We start from the raw sequence: 12,944 nt of genomic DNA, 5'->3' as shown, positions 1-12,944 counted from the left end.
GTTTGAGTGTTTCATAAACTGCTGGTCTCCTGGGATTTTCACACACAACAGTCTCAGGAGTTTACACAGAACGGTGTGAAAAACAAAAAACATTGAGTGAGTGACAGTTCTGTGGGTGTAAACGCCTTGTTGATAAGAGAGGTCAGAGGAAAATGGCCAGATTGTTTCGAGCTGCCAGGAAGGATATAGTAACTCATATAATCACTCTTTACAATTGTGGTGAGCAGAAAAACATCTCAGCATGCACAAAACATCGAACCTTGAGGTGGATGGGCTATAACAGCAGAACAGGGATCTGAGCCTATAATGGACACAGGCTCATTGAAACTATACAGTTGAAGATTAGGGGGGGGAATCACCTAGTCTTTCTCCAGTCTTCAGCTGTCCAGTTTGGATGAGTCTGTGCCCATGATAGCCTCAGAATCTTGTTCATAGCTGACAGAAGTGGAACCTGATGTGGTCTTCTGCTGTTGTAGCCCATCCACCTCAAGGTTTGATGTGTTGTGCATTCTGAGATGCTTTTCTGCTCACCACGTTTGTAAACTGTGCTTATTTGAGTTGCTATAGACTTCTTGTCAGCTCAGACCAGTCTGGTCATTCACTTCTGATCTCTCTCATCAACAAGGTGTTTCAGCCTGCAGACCCTCCACATGTAGGATGTGTTTTGTTTTTTTGCACCATCTCTAGAGACTGTTGTGTGTGAAAATCCCAGGAGATCAGCAGTTTCTGAAATACTCAGGCCAGCCCATCTGGTACCAACAACCGTGCCATGGTTAAGGTCACAGAGATCACATTTTTTCCCCCATTCTGATGTTTGATGTGAACATTAAGTGAAGCATTTAACCTGTATCTGCATGATTTTATGCATTGTGTTGCTGCCACATGATTGGCTGATTGGATATCTGCATAAATGAGCAGTGTATGTATATAATATATATATAAGGTATATATTTAAGTGGTGAATTACTAAATTAACCCATCAGCTAATTACACAGAAGGTTAAGAGACTAGCTGTATTAGGACTCACACAGTTCATGCCATAAAAACTGGTAGTTATCCTCCCCTTGTGGCTTCACTTGGTATTGTCAGTGGATTCAAAATAGAGAAATACTAAACATTTTTAATACAGCCACATTTTCATCAGAAACCATCACCTGAAGTAAATTCTTTAACCAGCATTAGATAATAACTTCTAAGAAATGTGCCGATTTTCAATTGTCTTTCAGATCTTTCAGAACAGTCATTTTGTCATTTTTTAAATAGCACATTAAAGTTTTGCAAGAAGAAACAAAGTAGATTATTTTAGTTATTTGAGACATGTCTGTCCTTGAAAGTCATACACTACTAGTGAAATGCAATAAATGCAATAGATGAAGTGCAATGTGCTATTATGAGGATCATATGGCAGCATATCATTGTCCTCAGGCAGAAAGTCTGGCTGCTTCATCTCCATGATTCATATTAGTAAGACAGATGCCCTTCCATACGCTTCTTTGCATCAGTGAAAGAGCAGCAGGTTTCTCCTACTGTGCCTTAGATAGGTTTTTCAACAGTCCAGAACCTGCTCCAACTGTGAAAATCAAACATAGACATGAGCCAAAGCTAACGGTGAAGTGTAGAGTGGACAGCATTGCAATGTATTACACAGTGTAGTGGGTTAGACACACACACACACACACACACACACACACACACACACACACACACTATTATACATGTTTTGTTACCATCCACACTGAAGTGTCCACAAAGGTAAAGGGCTTCTGGTTGGAATGTTTTGGTTATCAGTGTTTCGGTGTGAAATTATATGTTTACACTTGAAACTCAGAAAAACAGATCAGGCCCTCATTGAGCCCTTATCTGTTTGAATGAGCACTTGTTAAAACTGTTCTCACCATTCAAACAAAACAAAGCTCAAAGTATCCACTTGACTGCTGCTATAGGGGCTGTAAGCACATGGAGCAGATTCACCTATATGTGTGTGTACTATCATATTCAAGCACTCACACATAAGGAATACACCTTATACATTACAATTACAGAGCTCATTTGTTACATTATTTCCCATTAAAAAAAGTTCACTTTTGTAATCTGCTTTCCATTCATGTTATTGTTCAAAGAAAGTAGTGGACTTTGTGTTCCTCATGTATGACATGGGTTTAAAGGAGATACTTTTACACTGAGAAGCTTTGACTTCAGTAAATCCATGTTGGAAGGTGATGGATGCTGACCTGATTTGCACTTTCCCTTTTTTGAATGAAATGCAAATTCTCCTCCATCCTCAACCAGCTTCCTGTCATACTACCAAGCAGCAGGTCTGAGGTCAGCAGACCAGATCATTTCAGTGGCATTCAGTTCACCATAGGCTGTTCTGAGGTCAGTTGTCTCTATCTGTGACAGGCCAGTGCAACAGCACTAAGCCACCTTCCAACACTGTCTGTCAGAAGAAAGGCCTCTAACTTGGAGTAATAAACCAAGCCTTAGGGAATGGGCTTTGAATGGCTAAACAGTGAATCTGTATTTTATTAGCTCCCTAATATGCCTGAAATGGTGATATGAACGCATTGCTCCACTTACATATTACATAAGAAATAAAACACAATGAGGTGTGCTGTTATAGGAAAATAATTCATGATGGGGTGGTGTGATGCTACCACCACAAAGCTGGTTTACACTAACAGTATATCCCTCTTACACCAATTTGCCAATTTTTTAAAATTACAATTTTTAATTTAATAATGAATGACATGTCATGCATTTGAACCATTTATAGTTACATTTAATGTTGTGGAACATCCACCAAACAAGTTAGTTCCTGTTATCACTTACGTTAAAGCAATGATAAACAGTTGTTCTCTCACAAGCTTCTCTTTTTTTCTGTTTCTTTAAGTTACTAAAACACAACTTGGCATAGTACTGAGAAACTGGAAGGTCTTCTGTCCTGTAGAATCTCCTATGATGGAAAGTTTACTGACCGTTACAAAGCACTGTCACCTGAGATGACTTCCATAAATGTTATATAAATATCTCATTAACAGAAGGTTCACTATATCAACAATTATACATCATTCTTTGTTAAATAACAATGCTAGTTTAATCTGTTTATTAGATTATGTGGAATGTCTGCTGTTCAAGTGTCTGTCAGTGAGCTGTTGTTTTAGACATGACAACCTATTAGTATGAGAGAATTTAAATTATAATTTAAATTACAGCCAGAATTACTATCAGGGCTATTGACCTATAGAAAATTAATCCACACTTTCTGACCAATCAGATTCGAGCATTCAGCAGGGCTGTGTTATAAATTGTTATATCTGTCTGTGAAAAACAGAAGAGGAAAAAAGGGTGGAAGATAAACTGTTTCAAACTTTCTGAACCAGGATCTACACCGATCAGCCATAACATTAAATCCACCTGCCTAATATTGTGTAGGTCCCCCTTGTGCTGGCAAAACAGCTCTGACCCATCGAGGCATAGACTCCACAGGACCTTTGAAGGTGTGCTGTGGTATCTGGCACCAAGACGATTGCAGCAGATCCTTTAAGACCTTGATTGGATTGAGATCTGTGGAATTTGAAGGCCAAGTCAACACTCTGAACTCTTTGTTATGTTCTTCATTCCTGAACAATTTTTGCAGTGTGGCAGGGCGCATTATCCTGCAGAAAGGGACCACTGCCATTAGGGAATACTGTTGCCATGAAGGGGGGTACTTGGTCTGCAACAATGCTTAGGTAGGTGGTACAGCTTGCTTTCCTCCCATAGTATATCCTGCTGCTATCTCTTTCCCAGGTAAGTGATGCACACACACCCAGCCATCCACATGATATAAAAGAAAACGTGATTCAGCAGACCAAGTGAGCTTCTTCCATTGCTCCATGGTCCAATTCTGATGTTCACGTGCCCATTGTAGATGCTTTCGATGGTGGACAGGGTCAGCATGGGCACTCTGACCACTCTGCGGCTACACAGCCTTCTGGGAAAACAGACGGGCTAGCCTTCACTCCCCACACACATCATTGAGCCTTGGGCACCCATGACCCTGTTGCTGTTTCACCGGTTGTCCTTGGACCACTTTTGGTAGGTACTATCCACTGCAAACTGGGAACACCCCATAAGACCTGCTGTTTTGGACCTTATCAAAGCCTCTCGGATCCTCACGCTTGCCCATTTTTCCTGCTTCCAACACATCAACTTCAGATCCGAATGTTCACTTGCTGCCTAATATATCCCACCCCTTGACAGGTGCCACTGTAATGAGATAATCAGTGTTATTCACTTCACCTGTCAGTGGTTTTAATGTTATGGCTGATCTGTGTATGAACGTGAAATGAAACTTGAATCTGTGCTTTCCTGGTCATGGTTTGTGTTCTTTTCTGACCTGTGATGGCTTTATCTTCTACCCTCATTCAGCGTTCTGGTGTGGGAAATATAGGACAGGAGACTAACAGTGTTTAACAGTAACTTTTGGCCAAAGCTTAAAAAAAAAAAACTTTAACTATAATTACACTGCAAGCTTTGCATTCTTCATGGCCTCTCTGTCACTGAAGATGAGCAGAACCCTTGACTGCCATCTGGTGCTGGTGTTCTTGCTATGAGGAACTGTAATCTCCTCTACTGAGTACTGATGCCAACATTGGGCCATATACAGTATATCTCTCTGCTCAGTTTGTGCTGATGTAGGTATGTTATGTTATTTATTTATTTATTTACTTACTTACTAATGAACACCAGTGTACATAGACATGACAGGGATCTATAATTTTTTTTTTTTTTTTTTGTAGTATAGCTTTCTTTCTGTGCTAAAGTTTTTCTTTATTCGTCTTCAGTAAACACTTTATATTGGTCCAGGTTGCAGAGAATCCAGAGTCAGTACTGGAACCAGTGGGGGCAAGGAAGGAACACTTGCACAGCACATTAGTCTACTGCAGGGCATTTAATTCACATGATTTGTAAGAACTACAGGGATAAAGATAATTTCCCAGTTAGTTAAGATCAATTTGTAACTCTAGTGAACAGCTACAGAATAAAAACTGTTTTTGTGTGTGTCCAGTCAAGTCAAGCGGCTTTATTGTCATTTCAACCATAAACAGCCAGTTAGTACACAGTGAAACAAAAGAACGTTCCTACAGGACCATGGTGCCACATAAAACAACACAGAACTACAGGAGACAACACATTTCTACATAAGTGCATGTACAAACGTGTGCAAACAGCAGAAGACAGTACAATAACTACCAAAACAGGACAATAGGTACAGTAAGAGACAGTGCAGCACTGACCAGTACACAGTGCTAGTATGAAAGTGAATCAGATATAACAGTAGTGCAAAAGAGTAACAATATAAAAAATTTGCTGTGAATGTAAAGATAACATACTATGACATAGTTTTAGCAGATAAGCTTATACTATATATGGACATAGCAGTTATTGGGGTAGCAGCCAGGTAGAGAGTACAGTAATGACAAAAAAATTATATACAAAATTATATAAATAGAGTAGCAGCAAAAATGCAGGTAGTAAGTATAGAAATGTGTGTGTGTGTGTGTGTGTGTGTGTGTGTGTGTGTAGATTACTTATAGGAGGACCTCTTATTATACCTCTTAGGTCTGTGGAAACTAAACCTGTTCCAGGAGGTTTCCCTTCCTGAAAAACATTATTTCCAGCCCTGAGGCAGCACACTTGCTCCTAGTGTGCTCAAGTCCACTTGTTCTGTTGGTGGTTTAGGACTGGAACTGAATGACACAGGACGGTAAATCGCCAGGAATAGCTTTGGTAATCAATGTTTTTAGACTATTAGACATTTATAAATTACTGTTAATGTTTGGGACTTTCTCAGTATCAAACATCAAGATTCCTATGGCATCATTTTTTTTCTACATAAAGCCCAAACGCTTTATTTCATTTCAACAGCTGGGGCTTCAGTGTGTTTAAACGTCCACCCGCATGCTACAGCACTAAACTGGTTGTCATGTTACTACACCTTCAGTGTTCTCGTTGCTATTTTTGCACACTGTTTAGTAGGGTAGGATGCGGTTTGGGACGTATCCCAAATCCTTAGTCCCACCTGCTTTCGCTCGCGCTCAACTGGATAACGTCAGGCCGCGCGCACTGCGTGGGGATTCCTCAGGATTACCCGGCGTGCCCCGCGGGAAAGATGGCGCTGGGAGAGAGGAGAAGAGGATAACTTTAGCTCGGATCTTCAACAACGTACTCTCAGTGAGAGCTGGATATCGGCGTTTGGTTGTTGCATTACTGGAGGCAAGTAAAGCACGAACAGCGGACTCGGTGTGTTTATTGTTGCAGTCGGACGAGTGGAGAGAAGCGACTTAACGTTACATGACGAACTGCGACTCCTGAAGATAGCGAGTATTAGCAAAGCAGGCGAACTGGTGCTGAGGGAAACAGTGCACAAACTTTAGTACCGTGGCTCGGAGTAAGCGCTTGTTGATTTAATCTGACGATTTGGGACGCCTGGTTCTCCACAACGATTTTGAAGAAAAAAAAAACGGGAGGTAAGAACTATATATATGTACATCATTCTCTCTTAAATTGTTCATCTAAAATGCTTGTTTATTTTATTTATTTATATTTTTGTGACAGTAACCCGACCGCTGATATCAGGTGGCGATCTACACACCCAGTGAACGGTATTCTGTAACGTCTGCAGCTATTGCTCTCAGTGTCGCTAGACTTGATCGAGATGTTCAGATTAATCAGTGAATATGCGCTAAACAGGCGATTTGATTCGACTGTTAAAGCCTCAGGCTGGGAAAATGAACCTGAAATTTCGCTTTCACATTGTTCCCAGTTCGCCTGCTATCTTCATAAAGAGAAGCTGAACTGATTTTCAATCCAAATTTTACATGTAAATTAAAAACGTCTTCACGTCTTCTCCTCCGATCATAATGGGGTTCACACAGGTTTCAGAGCTTCATCCGGGTGCACTGTAGTCTCTGTCCTTACAGAAGCATTATTACTGTTTACAGATGAAGGATACAGCTTTTAATCAGCGAATACTAGTAGCAGTGATCGTTGATCCTGAGCACAGAGAGTTGAGTATGAGTATGAATATGTATATTTAGTTTAAATCAGTTGATGTTAGAAGTAAAGTGATCAATAAAATGTGTTTTAATTCAGAGAGAATTTACCAACAGCTCAAGTTCCATGTGCACTTCACCTTTGCCAAACTGGTGACTCTTCATCTATGTGAAAGAACAGATCGCAGTGTCAAGCCACATAAGCAGTAAGGAATGAAGCTTCATCTGATAATGAGTTGACAGAAAATCCATTCAAGACACAGATTTCAACCCACTCAAGGGCCACAGTGTCTAAACCGTTAAGATAAATGTTTTATGTGTTATCCAACCTATTATTAAAGCTACATCTGATGTGTTTTTATGTGTAATGATGCTAAATCGATACCTTTTTTTTTCTCTGTATCCTCCCTATACGTGCTAGGGTAACCTGGGTTTTATTGCACCATGTCGACAAATTTGCTCTTTCCCTGAAATCAAAATTGGTGTTTCAGAGCTTTTTGTACCTGGAAATACATCGACTAACAGAATCAAATCATGGCTCTCACACCATTTCATGGGGACTTTTCAAAGCCAAGGCTAACAACATTTATAAGATGTGTGCCAAGAAACTATGTAAGTGTAATGTACAATAGGCCATCGGTCAAAAATGACAGACGCAAACCATAGGTTAGAATTGTTAGGAACCAAAATTAATTACCATTTGTCCAGTTTACTCAACCGATATCTGATATCTGCAACTAATAACTGATATCATAAGGTCCCTTTACTCTTGATGGTCTCTGACAGTTAACTTTTTGTAAGGATTCATGTGGGCCACAATGTCATTGGCATCAGTGTAAGCTGTATTTTGATATAAAAAAATGGCACCTAAGCCAGTTGAGCATTAATTGCGATTAATAATGATACAGAAATATGGAAGTAACTGAGAATATGTCTAGTAGTTTATAGGATATAAGGATAGAAGTTTAAGTCACAAAACTAAATCATAGATCATAAACAATCTGTAAGGTTTCAGGCAACATATTTGTAGCCCATGGAGGCTTGAAACACTTTCACTGCTGTTGTGAACAATTCTGACTTGTTTCTCAAGTATGATTTGCTTTTCATTAAAACATTCTAACTGACTTTGTTCAGTCTCATCAAATGAAATTGAAAACAGAACCACTGCAGTGCACTTTTAAATTGGTTTACGAGCGGTTTACATGATGTGCAGCCCTGTACAGTAATAACTGTAAGACAGTAAGCAACAGTAAGCATTTGCTGACCCATAGAGTTTTTAATATCTATTTTGTTTAACACATTTTGGTCAGGACTGCTGAATTAGTGATGCACAGTTGACTTGAGTAGCATTCAGGTGTTGTTTAAGTCTAAGCCAGTTGTTTCTTTAGACCATTCTTAATTGGACACCCACAGTTGGTTTAAATGCTGATGTAGAAAACATTAACTCACCTTTTTGTATTGCATATGCTGAATTGCTCATCGTTTACTCTTGGTCTGTTTAGTTTGCGTTTAAAGTGACCTCCGTTCATGTTAAAGCAGATGGTTAAACAGCAAAGCTGTACAGACCTGTTAAGTCTTGGGAGCTGAACGATTTGTGATGGCACTGCACTTATTTCACTTTTCCTGCAAAAGGTGGCTGTGAGGCTCTGGACATTCACATACTTGGTGCACTGCTGATGTGTCTGTTTCTTAAGGGGGTTGTAGTGTTGGAATGGGAGGTTTATCAGTTAAGAAGTGACCAAGGATTTGTAAAAGGATTTGTTGAATGTAGTACTTTGTGAAGCACCACTGGTAACACAGCTTACCTACTGAAAGTGCCTGTGAGGAGTTTGCAGTAGGAATTAGGAAGATGGGGATAAGCGTATGTGACGTAACCATTTAATCATCCCTAGATGATTTTACTCCAATAATATTATAATACATTACCAGAACCTTCAGGCATTTTGCTTTGCAGTGTGACCTTGGGGGTATCCTAGTATGAGTTATCACTGAAAAAATAAGGCAAAAGCCTTCTTTGTTTCAGTAAGAAAAATGGGAGATGAGCCAACTGATGTATGAATCTGGAATGTCTGATAGTTGCGCAAGTGTTTTGAACTCTCTAATATTAACTGCCCCAGGGGTAAAGGTTAATGGAGACTGTTTTATGTTCATTCATGTGAAATAAAATACATGAAGGTACATTCGACCTAGCTAACTTTACACAATTATATACACTATACAAATTATTTTAACATTAATTAGCTATATTTATTAGTGATGCCACTGAAATCTTTGGCTTTTTTTTTTTTTGCTTGGTCAGGGCTTAGAAGTGTTTAAATACTTTGATCAGAAGAGCAACAGAAAAATGTCGGCCATGTGGACATTACAGTATTGTATCTAAAATGTACTGTTTTGTGTAACATCCAGCTGAGTTTTTGCAGTTGCCACTGCCTGCATGCAGTTCCCGACTATATATCTGATAATATTATTACATCCTCCTATACTCTCCTTAAACCTGAAATAGTGGAAATGCTCGTTTTCCTGTCTTTTTTAGGCTATGGGTTGTGGAAGATTAAATCATTAATAATCATATTTTCTTAATGTTGTATCACAAGAAGGGATTGGGAATGATGGAGAATTGCTAAATGTATGGTGATACATGTAAGCATGATGCACTTTTTCTCAGTTCTGATAAGTGATTTTATGCTTCACAACGGATATATAGTCAATTATTAGCGTTCTTTGAGGTTTTGACATTTCTGTGCCAGCTCTGTTTGGATACATATTGGGTGATCTCCATAATTGGAGCTTGTAAAGCAGAGTGGTTCGGTAAACTGTGGCAGTGAAATCTGGGCTGCAGTTTGGTGATAATGAGGAGAGATGAGGCACAGGCTGGTACTTTGACACACTGTCAAATCATCTCCCTTTTTATCTAAGCAGTTGCTTTTTTATCGTTTCAAGTTAGTGGAATGTTGTGCAGTTGTCTATCAAGTAGTGCACATGTTTTTCAGGACTGCACTGTGTACTGGGCAGATTTAGGTGATGCTGAATGAGTTTTTTGTGTGAAATATTGCAGTAAACAAGGTTTGTATTTCATCATTTAGAACTCGGGCACAATCCAATCTAAGCAAATAGCTGAGCAGTTGAGGGTTATGGGCCTAACTCAAGGTGGCACTCTGGCAGTTTTAAACCTGTCATTAGAGTTTCTACTGCCCCTCAACACCACTGTGTTATTAGGAAGCTCTGATGTTTAGGTGGTCACTGTGCACAAAACACAACTCAGTCCAGAGAATATCAAACTGTATCTATTCAGTGCATTTATGTCTCATTTATTATAAGGAAGTTGTCAGTACTTTGTAAGTGCTGTGCTTAGTTGTAAGATGCACAGGTTTGCTTTGGTAGTTTGGTGATGTGTAGCTGTAAGAAAGTAATTAATTTAAAATTCTCCTTTGTGTTGGCCATTTGTTCTGTGTTTAGTTTGAATTAGTAGGCCAGAGTAGACATGGGTCATTATCTACTTATGTTGTGGTGAATGTCATGTTGTTTTGGATGGCTGTAGTAGTGTCTGCATGAAGGCTTCTGAGCATGAGGGTTACTGAGTCCGCAGCACTGTGGGGTGGACGCATTCCTCTCCTCAGCCATGCCTCAGTCATGGTGGAATGCTCTTGAGTAACCACCATTTAATTCTTGTGCAAATTAGCCGTTCAGCTGCCCACTCTCATTGTCAGCATGTCAGGGCCAAGTTTTATGTTTGCTGCTTCAATCCAGTTATCTGTGACCTGCAGTACAACCATTGCATTTTGTCTGACACCACTAAAGCTTCAAACTCCCAGCTTTACAATGTTTTTCAGTCTCTCACGGTTCAGATCCTTTTTTTTAGCCTCCTGTCTGAGCCTCAAGATCTAACTGAGGATTAATATTATCATTGTGTCTCTGTCCACTTTGACCATAAGTGTCTCTAAAAAGAAAGCTTTCTCATTTTGCTATAATAACTGAGCCTGTGAAAACAGTGAAGGACAGTATAGTGGCTGGAAAAAGAACCAAATCTATTTGGGCCTTGTGTCTCATAATGGGTCATTTTGTTAAGATATATTTTGTTAAATAAATTTTTTTTACTATTAACATAATACAAGTAACAAAAGTAAATAGCCTTTATGGTCACTCTTGTTCTACAGCTGGATTTCAGCAACTATCATAAGCTACATTTCTAATTTGCTGTTTTCTGTCGAGCTTTCTTGGAGTTTGTAGTTGAAATAACCACTTGCTTATGAACTACAAATAAGCTGATATGTGATGAAGTTAACTTCATCCTCAGTCTCTCTTAAATTAAACACATCCCTCAAATGAAGTGTTTGCCTGACATTTCCACAGTACACTGCCTAGGAGAATATCAAGCCTTAATTTCAGGTGATTCATGATATTGATTCACAAAGTGTTTAGCTTGCCTTAAACGGAATATAAGCACTTGAATCTATAAAGAAGAAGATTTGCCCAAACCTGGCATTCTCATTGGAGAAACAGCAACTGCCTGCCTTCCCTTAACAGAAATATCATTTTTTGTTTGTATTTTATACTGATATGTATATTGATTAAAAAAAAAATCCAATTTACTGGATACATGTAATGACATGGCAAAGAGACAGTAATTCTCACGTACACGTTTCACCACATGTACAGAACTGTCTAGTGCACACACCGGTTCATTCACACACACACTGGAGCTGGTGCTAAGAGCTTAACTGTTGTATCTCAGCACGACAACTTTACTCCTGAAGGTGTACAGATGCCCAAAGACAGCCACATATTCTCCGGTCCTTTCTATGCACCAACTGGTTTCACTTGTAATTCCTCTTTCTTTTTATCTAGTCATGATATTCGTGTTGGGATTTGACTTCGGCCACGTCACTAATCCAAGTACAGCAGTTATTAGTCATTTAAGATGGTTTTCAGACGTAGACGCTATCTGGTTGTATATTAGGAACCCCGGGGGTGGTAGTGTCGGTTGCAAGTGCCATCTTGCAATGCCACCTCAGCTGCCAACACATAGCAGGACATTCATTGACTCATACAGTATGACGCTCTCTCTGTTCCTGTTTCCTGCTCACTGTCTTGTCTTGTTTCCTCTGAATTTGGAGCCCCTCCAGTCAATGCCCAATGCCGACCCATTTCACTAAACCTGTCTAAACCTGTCAGGGTGCAATATTAAGATATTTTGCACAATTGCGACATGGTATGTTTTATGGTTATACAGCTGATTTTGATGTTTACAGAAAGATAATTCTGAGTTGTAGTATGTGGGGCAGCGTTCCTTCACGCAGACTGAGAGTCTAGTTATGTCAGTAGCGCGGCTGTGCTGCTGTGTCATGTTACAGTGGCAATGTAAGTGATACTGACATAAAGAGGTACTGGTAATCTTGTCTGCTGTATGAATGTCCTCAGCTGAAGTCACAGGAGCTACCTGTGACCTAATCTGTCATGTTCTCTCAAATTGCTCCTTTGTCCTGTTACCTAAAGGTTTCTGCAGCAGTCCCAAGATTGCCTTAAGCTCCACTGATTCCTGGCGCCTTTGCAGATTGCGTATTATGGCTGGTTGAGTGCATTCTTTCCAAGGAGCAGTGACTCAAACATGAGGAGCCGAAAAAGAGCCGCTTCAGCATTGTTCTGACCTCCCATGAGGTCGACCGGTGCTAAAGAGACATAAAGTGATTACAAATCTCTCTAGCTGTTAAGCAGCAATTTCTGTCCTTTTGGAATGCATACACACACGTACAGGCTGCTCATGCATTCACATCTACATCAGCACCCATTTGTGGATTTGATGGACACATGTTAATGAGCGCCTTTTCATTTTGATTGTGCTTTGGCACAATTCTTGGCATTTTTGATAGCTGGCAGCAGGTAACACAGCTCGTGAGAATTGCTTGAATC

General features: G+C 39.8%; 1 protein-coding gene across 5 annotated transcripts in view; it reads left to right on the top strand.

The window, feature by feature from the left end:
• Positions 1-12,944, top strand: part of tjap1 (tight junction associated protein 1 (peripheral)) — a 91,762-nt gene that overhangs the window by 27,519 nt on the left and 51,299 nt on the right. Inside the window, exons 1-2 of one of the 5 annotated variants that reach the window (XM_053232778.1) lie at positions 5,739-6,512; positions 6,601-6,647. The exons of 2 other annotated variants lie outside the window; for them this stretch is intronic. The gene's annotated coding sequence lies outside the window, so the exon portion shown is untranslated. Of the gene's footprint in view, positions 1-5,737; positions 6,513-6,600; positions 6,648-12,944 lie in introns of those variants that run through there. 2 more of the 5 variants (XM_053232779.1, XM_026937339.3) reach the window with 2 other exon arrangements.

This window comes from Pangasianodon hypophthalmus, chromosome 3 (assembly GCF_027358585.1).
Source record: "Pangasianodon hypophthalmus isolate fPanHyp1 chromosome 3, fPanHyp1.pri, whole genome shotgun sequence".
NCBI classification, from domain to species: Eukaryota; Metazoa; Chordata; class Actinopteri; order Siluriformes; family Pangasiidae; genus Pangasianodon; species Pangasianodon hypophthalmus.
This window is presented reverse-complemented; position numbering and strand designations above follow the sequence as displayed.